Raw genomic sequence first — 8677 nt, 5'->3', positions numbered from 1 at the left:
TCCAGTACACATTCTGAACTGCTGTACCACCTGGCCTCTGAATCTTAGAAACACCCAGGCTTTAGTCCTTGACCTTCTTTTTTTTCTTTCTAATGATCTCATGAGGTGATTTTACGCCTTCCCTTAGCTTTAAATAATAGATACTGAGGATACCTGAATTTATGCCTCTAGTCCAGACTTACTTGGCATTTACATTTCATTGTCTTAGAGGGATTTCTGGGTGGTGTTGATACGTCTGCATCTCCCACATCTGGCTCAACAGGAAGTCCTACATTTTCTGCCTCTTAAATATGTGGAGAATCCATTCATTTCTCTCCAACCCCTGGGCTCCCTCTTTTAAAAGGAGGCAGGAATACGGAAAACATCTCCTACCACACACAGCCTAGATGCAGAGGGCTGAGAGGACCTTGCACTCGCTGGGCTTTCTACATTAACATGACTTTACTTCTCCGTCGTCTTCATTAGCATGACTTTACTGTGCCTGGAAATGCCAGCCCCGGCAAATCACTTGATTGTTCGTTACAGAACTTCCTGAAGGAGCCATCAAATTTACAGTTTAAAGCATTCACAGACATTTTATGCCTGCAAATTCTTTGAATCTCTTACCTGAAAATTCTAAAATGGAAAGCCTTTCTAGTTCCAACGATCCTAAATTGTCATATCATGATCCTCATCCAACCCTAATCAAGGTTCCACACTGCAAGACCTGTCTTAAATCAAATTCCAAATTCTCAATAAAATTCAACCTTGTCTTTTCCATTAGAAGATGCTGCCAAAATTCTGTCTTGATCCACTACCATAGAAAGCAATAAACTCAGCTTTTTTTTTTTTTTTTTTTGTAGAAAGGGTCTTGCTCTGTCTCCCTGGGTGAAATGCAGGGGCGTCATCATAGCTCACAGCAACCTCAAACTCCTGGGCTCAAGCAATCCTCCTGCCTCAGCCCCCTGAATAGCTGTGACTACAGGTGCCACCATGCCTGGCTAATTTTTCTATTTTTTTGTAGAGATGGTGATAAGGAAAATCCGCATCAGCCACCTGAGACCGCCACCCCTCAAGGAAGACCCGCATCAGCATAACACTAACCTATTTTACCTGGCCCATCAACTAATCTATTACCTGGTGCATAAGCATAATACTAACCTATTACCTGGCCCATCAACTAATCTATTACCTGGTGCATCAGCATAATACTAATCTATTAACTGGTGCATCAACATAATATTAACCTACTGTATGACGTATCAACTAACCTATTACCTTAGCCACCTGAGACCTCATCCCCTGGACCACCCCAACTTAATAAAAGTGGGGAAAATGGGGCCCAGAATTTGGTGGCGAGACCCCTCTGAGCCCGGTAGCGAATAAACTTTGATTCTCAGACTCTCCGTGTGCCACTCGGTTGGTCCTTGGGACCACCCGCTGTAACACTTGCTGTAACAATGGGATCTTGTACTTGCTCAGGCTAGTCTTGAACCACTGACCTCAAGGGATCCTCCTGCCTTGGCCTCCCAGAGTGCTGGGATTAAAGGCATGAGCCCCTGGGCCTAGCTGGAAGCCAGGTGTTGACAACATCACCGTCTCATCGGGACCACTTTATTAATAATACAATAACTTCTTGTAATTTGTCTCCTTTTCCACCTTTGCTGTCCTCAAATCTATTCTCCAAGTACCAGCCAGAGTGATCCTTATATTCATTTCATCCTTGCGCAGGGGCCATGCTAATCTTCTCTGTATCGTTCCAATTTTAGTATATGTGCTGCTGAAGTGAGCACAGGGAGTGATCCTTATAAAAAACACAAATTGGGCCTCATTATTCCTCTGCCTGAAACCTTCTGTATCAGATGCCTCATGTCCTCTCAGCCTCACTTCTGATTTCTGCAGTGGTTGGGATGGGGAGTCCAGGGTGGGCTTCAGGTCAATTCAGAGGTCACCTCCCGTACACACTAGGAAACTTTGCCTCCTGCCTGGTCATCCCCACATAGCTGCAGATGCTGGGAAGCTTGAGGCAAAGGACAAACAGTGCCACTTCCAGTCCTGCAGGAGGACAATTATGGAGACTTGCTTCATGGATGTCCAGGGGGATGAAGCCCCTCTTGCTTCTGTTGTAAGTCGCAACCTTAATGCATTGTTTTTTCCCTACTTTCCCTTCTTACTCTTTTGGTCTGTCCTCTTTCCTGGGATCATTCCAAATAAACTCTCTTCCTTATGGTTTTGTTCTGGCTCTGCTTTCTAGGGGAATCCAAGCTAAGGGACCCTGGAATGGGCACTTCCTCTTCACTTGGAATCATCCACACTATGCCAGTAAGTCCCTGCTCACTTCTTCGATCTCATCTCCTTCTCTCCCCTTCTTGTACTACACTGTAGGCACCTTGGCTCCCTGCTAGTTACTTAAATGTATACAAAAATAAAAATGACACTTTGTGTATTTCAGCTAGAGTTTATCCTGGGTGGACAACCAGGACTGTCCACCTCCAGAATAATAAGCAGGTACATTCTGGACACTGTGGCTCAGGTCTGCAGAGTGCTTGAGAGCAGAGGGTGAGAGCAAAGGGGAAAGGGTACATCCATAGCCACCAAATGGGGAGCAGAGCCTGAGCCTTTCTTCCCTCCAATGATCTTCCTGTGTCCATTCAGTAACATCCAGCCCAGCAGCATTGGGGCTCTGCCTTGACCAGCAGGCTGACTTGATCAACACAATTGTTTTACTGGTATTCCTTTTCCTGGGAGCTGCGCAAACCCCCCTTCCCTCTCTGCTAGGTGGTTCCCTCTCCCTCCTTCCATTCTGTTGGTTTTTGTCTCAGATATATTACAATTACTGACATCACACGTTGGAAATAGCACTTACATTCTCACATGTTTCTGATGGTTTAAGACATATCCCAGTCTGCCTGATGAAGACTTTGTAGATTTCCTAGTTTCATCGGCAGTGTATGTTCTTTTCCTGAGTAGTTCTTGTAATTATAATCCCACGTCGTTAAATTAATACAGACCCTTAGGGAATGTTTGGAAAAATATAGAAAGGTGTGAAGCAGCAAAAAAAATGCACCATACTTTCACTAGAAATAAAATAGTTTGGTATATGTCTACAGACCTTTTTTCTATGCTTTATTTCTCTGTACATAAAACCACCAATGTGTTTTAAAACTCTCCTGGAGGGTGAGTGACTTGCCCAGACGCCTGACTTTCGTCCAGTCCCACTGGCAGTGGGCTCGTGGCTCCAGCAGATCCACTCAGAGTCCTTCCCTGAGGATGACACACGGGCCCTAGGAGAAGGAAGAGCCCTTTTTCTACGGGGACCGCTACGCTAGCGTGTGGAATGACTGGCAGTATTGGTGGACATTGTTCCTACGCAGGAAGAAGCCCATTGTAGAAGGAAAATGAACTAATATACTGGGTAGAGAAAAGGCAGGAAATGGAGAGGAGAGAAAGAGCAAGAACGGATGGTCACACGGCAGCTCCTGGATCTTTTCAAGTCCGTCACATGCACGGACCTCCCAGTGTATAGGAACCAATCAATTCTTTTTTTACAAAAATTAATTTTAACTGAGTTTCTGGTGTTTGAGCCAAGTGAATCGTGATTACTACAATGCTTATAAATACCACTTCGTTTAGTCCTTCGACAATTCTGTCAACTGGATTTTAGCCATGTTTACAGATAAGGAAACTGAAATTTAGAGACAGTAAGTATCTTGCTTAAAATCACTTGGACAGAGTGAATACTTACTCTCACTGTATTACGGTTCCATTTTTCTTTTACTTAAATTTTTTCACAATTGATGATTCTGATCTCATCTCCAATGCAGACAATCCCTGACCTCCTCCTAGGACTTCCTGCAGGGACCTCAGGGAACCAGCTCGAGTAGCACAAAGAACAAAGGACACTCCCCTGCCCCTCCCAACCACTGGCCTGAGGCAGGGATGCAGGTTTTAGTTCCCAAAATGAGTGGGTGACATTTTAAAGAGACAGAAAACATTTTTACTTTTTTTTTTTTTCAGGCCATTCTCTCTGTTATATATAACCCATTGTCAATTTTACCCTTCCATATCTGTGGGAGGAGGCGACTACCCTGTTATACTACCTCGAAGGTTTTAGGGGAGAATCCTTCCTTGCCTCTTCCAGCTTCTGATGGCCCCAGGTGTTCCTTGGCTTGTGGCAGCATAAATCCCATCTCAGTTTCCATCTGCACATCATCTTCTTTTCCTATTTCTCTGTCACAGTTCACCTTTATTAACATACCTTTTTTTCCTCCTGTATGAGGAGACATTCAAACATTCTGGTCTGAATTTAGGAACTGTAGGAGAAGAAAAACAAAAACAAAAACTTTTTCCTTTGCCCTCTTAGGTTCAGCACCTGGGGTATGTGAATTAAACAGATATGAAATAGATTAACAGGAGGGAAAAAAACCACAGACTTCATTCCATGTACAACAGGCATATATGTGGAGAACTCAATGATGAGTAACTCAAAGGGGTGGTAGAATTTTGGGCTTATATACCCTCTTAGCAAAGGATGATAGATTTGTGGAGAAGTGACAGGACAAAGGAAAAGTTGTTTGGACTCCTAGGGGTGGTAAATTATAGGAAAGTAAATATATGGGGCAAATTAAGGGGCAATAAGGGTTATTTTAGTACATTCTGTTATGCGGTCGTCTTGGTGCTGACTTTCTGTCCACAGTGATAGTGGTTGTTCCCTCCGCCTGACATGGGACAGGGAAGAGGAAGACCCTCACAAAGGGAAATCTACGTCCTGCTTTTGGCAGCTAGGGGAGGGCAAAGAGCTCTTTCTACGTTTGCTACTTCTTAATTGCCTTCAGCTCAAAACAGCCCCTATGCCAAAGTGGCACATTTTGGGGTAGCATGTTCTGATGTCCTCCGAAATAAATCATTTGATGAAGTGCATCAATTATGTATGTGTTTGTGTTTATAGAATCATAGACTTCTCAATATAAAAGCACTTTAAAAACTATCTATTCCTACATACTTAGAAGTGAGACAACTGCGACCCAGAGACATCTAGAAACGTACTACTTATTTTTCTTTTGCCTCATATCCTCTGTGGCTCCTCCTTACTGCATACAGAATAAATTCTGCACCTGACATACGTGTTCTTCAAAATCTATTTACCTTTCCAAACTTATTTCCCACCAACCCCTTCCTCTCTTTATTTGTTGTACTAAAAGCTAACTTCTTGTAATCCCTCTGTGCACATATTATTTTCTGTCCTGGTGGTTTTGCCTGTGTAGGCATTCCTTTGGCTGACTCCTACTCGGGCACCAGCTTCTCCCAGTAGCCTTGTCCAAACCCCCACCACTCTGCCTTCACAGCACTATGTGCGTCCGTCCGATATGGCATTTGCCCTGACTATAGAAATTAGTGGAGTCCCCCAAACTTTAAGTCTCTTTAGGTCAGAGGGCATGCCCCATTCATTTTTATGACCCCAGACCTAGCACAGTATCTAGCACATAATAGACACTCCCTGATGTTCATTAAACTAACCTGAATTGCTTCTACTCACAAGTTAATGGAATAATCAAAGTTAATGCACTTTATCTACTCCATCATACAGCAGTTTTTAAAGTATTTAATTTTTATCCCAAAACTCAGATGAGATTGCTAAAATTTGTGGAGGAACAGTTTTCCTATTTTTTAGTTAGTAGGTTGTGTCTTATTTAGGAAAATGCACTGCACTCTTTCAGGGTAGAGAACGCCTCATTAGGTTTCTCTTTCATGCATGTACGTGTCTGTGAAGAGAATCATGCTTATATTTCTGGGCATTTTCTAATTGATTTACAACACAATTCAGTCCTAGAGAGCAAACACCCAGATGGGGAACATCAGAAATTAGTAAGGGGGGTTCCATTATTTTTGATCATTATTACAAGGAAATCACTTCTGATATTTCTTGGAAAGTCATGGTTTAGAGCAGAGAGATCTAATTACAAAAATCCCCCCTTTTTTCTCTCCACTCTGTCAGTAACTAACAGGAGCTAGAACACAAGGAATGACAAAGTGACCAAAAAACACCTAAAATCCCTTTTTCCCTAAAACCCCATCATGCTATCAATTTCTAGAATATGCTTACCATTCTGTGACTTTAGAAACTATGTCAGCAAGAACATGCAAAATAAGCACACAGTCCAAATGTCATAAAAAATTATTAAAATCCTAGTTTAATTTCCATTTATTAAATTTTATTCATATTTTAAAGTAACTCATTGCTATTAAAATGTAATCAGAAATTAAAAATAAAGATTTTTAGTTTGACTAAAAAAAGAAAAAACACAGTCAATTGGAATGTAGAAATTACAGAGTAATAAAACTACAGTAGTAGCTTTTACTATGTATGGGGGAACAAGACCCCTCCTTCCAACTTAAAATGCTCAGAACTTATTCAGTGTGGACCTGTTATTGCTATCTCCCTTTTTACCATCAACATTAATTTAAAAAGATCAAAAATACAAGTTTAAAAATGAAACATTAAAGTACTATAAAAATATGAATGATTAAAAAATAATTTTGAGGTGGAGAAACTTTTTCTAAATATGACACAAAAAATTCAAGCAAACTAAAAACTTCTGTATGGAAAAAAAATCACTATAAATAAAATCCAAAGACAAACTTGGAAAAATTTTTGTAAAGAAGAAAATGGCTAGGGATATAAGCAGGTAATCTACAAAGAATAAAAATAAATAACCAGTAATAATCACATTTATATATATTAGTGAGAAAATTAACTTTAATCAAAGAATGCAAACCAAATGTCATGTGTCTATCATATTATCACAGATGAGAAATTGACAAAAGATAGACAAAGAAGTAGAGAAATAAATGCCATCATTTACTTACTGATTGCAGTTGAAACTTACCTAACTTTTCTGTAACTCGGTTGTATAATACGTACCAAAATTTAAATTATGCATTCTCATTGACCCCTGAATCCTGCTTTTTGTAAATCATTTTCTCACAAGGTAAAGATATGCACCTGAATGTTTACTATATTATTTTTATTTTTCTTCTGTTTTAATTTTTACTAAAATTATACATTCACGTTATTTTAAGAATGAAATTGTTGTACAACTGTTGTTACTAAAAATAGCAACCCTTATTATCCCTGCCCATTTCCTGCTCCACAGATGCTTTCAACACTTTTAGTTGACTATTTCAGAATTCATCTTCTAAAATATCAAAATTTATTTAAATAATGCATTGTATGTTTCCTTCTTGAGTTTTTAGTTTTAAGAATTCTCAGTTGATTTCCCAATAGGGGAGTGAGGCTGTACGTAGCTCCCTCTCACAGCCCACCCAGTGAGATATATGTCATTTTTACCCTCCTCATTCTCCCAATAGAGGTTTTTTATTTTAAACCATCATTTAGTTTGGGTCAATATTCAGTATATACGTTATAATTACTACGTAAATGCTAATCATAACTTAGCCATATGGTATAATATAGGTCATTTTTATTCCCTGCACAAAAATTTGTTTTTTCAGTTAATAATTGCCCTCTCCCCTTCATTTTCTTTTTTTTTTTTAATTTTTTTTCTTTTTGGAGACAGAGTCTTGCTCTGTTGCCCGGGCCAGAGTGCCATGGCATCAGCCTCACTCACAGCAACCTCAAACTCCTGGGCTCAAGCAATCCTTCTTCCTCAGCCTCCCAAGTAGCTGGGACTACAGGCATGCACCGCCATGCCCGGCTAATTTTTTCTATATATTTTTAGTTGTCCAGATAATTTCTTTCTATTTTTTAGTAGAGATGGGGTCTCGCTCTTGCTCAGGCTGGTCTCAAACTCCTGATTTCGAGTGATCCTCCCACCTTGGCCTCCCAGAGTGCTAGGCCTTCATTTTCTATGTACTTACCACCACTTCATCTCAAATTTTCATTTGTACACATCTGCAGCTTAAGGGGATCTTGCGGAGAACACTCTGGAGAAGATAGTGTGGTGCCACCTCTGAGAGCTGTGGTTTCTTCATCTGAAAGACGGTGAGCACTGCAGTGCCTTCATTGTATAGTAGTTTTATCCTAAGGAATGATGACGAAATGAGTACCAGTGTTCAGCACACAGTAAATACTTATTAGGAGCTGATATTTTAATTATTCTGTGAAAGTAAAAGTAGTAGGAATATCCAGCCTGAGCAAGAGCGAGACCTTGTCTCTACTAAAAATAGAAAAGAAATTATATGGACAGCTCAAAACATATATATATAGAGAGAGAGAGAGAAAAAATTAGCCGAGCATGGTGGCGCATGCCTGTAGTCCCAACTACTTGGGAGGCTGAGGCAGAAGGATTGCTCGAGCCCAGGAGTGTGAGGTTGCTGTGAGCTAGGTTGACGCCACGGCACTCTAGCCCGGGCAACAGAGTGAGACTCTGTCTCAAAAAAAAAAAAAAGTAGTAGGAATTTAAGGGGCTAATTTCCATCCAGAAATTTATTTAGTTTTTGCTTAATTTTTTCCCTGATTAAGTAATACATATTAATGGATAGAAAATTTGGAAAGTATGTTATTTAAGTGTAAAGAGGCATAAAAGAAAATTTCCTAAAATCTCACTATACAGAGGCAACTGCACTTAACCTTTTAGCATATTTCATAAGTTACTTTTTCTATAGAAACTTTTTTTGATAATTTACATGATTAAGAGTGTACTAGTTATAGCATTTTGAATTCTGCTTTTTTATTGTT

The 8677-nt window shown here is 40.1% G+C and overlaps 1 non-coding gene across 1 annotated transcript; it reads right to left on the bottom strand.

The window, feature by feature from the left end:
* Positions 1-1664: 1664 nt before the first annotated feature.
* Positions 1665-1772, bottom strand: LOC123638985. The gene has a single exon (XR_006735555.1). It is a non-coding gene; the product is annotated as a U6 spliceosomal RNA (small nuclear RNA).
* Positions 1773-8677: the final 6905 nt, after the last annotated feature.

This window comes from Lemur catta, chromosome 5 (assembly GCF_020740605.2).
Source record: "Lemur catta isolate mLemCat1 chromosome 5, mLemCat1.pri, whole genome shotgun sequence".
NCBI classification, from domain to species: Eukaryota; Metazoa; Chordata; class Mammalia; order Primates; family Lemuridae; genus Lemur; species Lemur catta.
The sequence above is the reverse complement of the archived record's forward strand: the minus strand, read 5'-3'. Positions and strand labels throughout refer to the sequence as shown.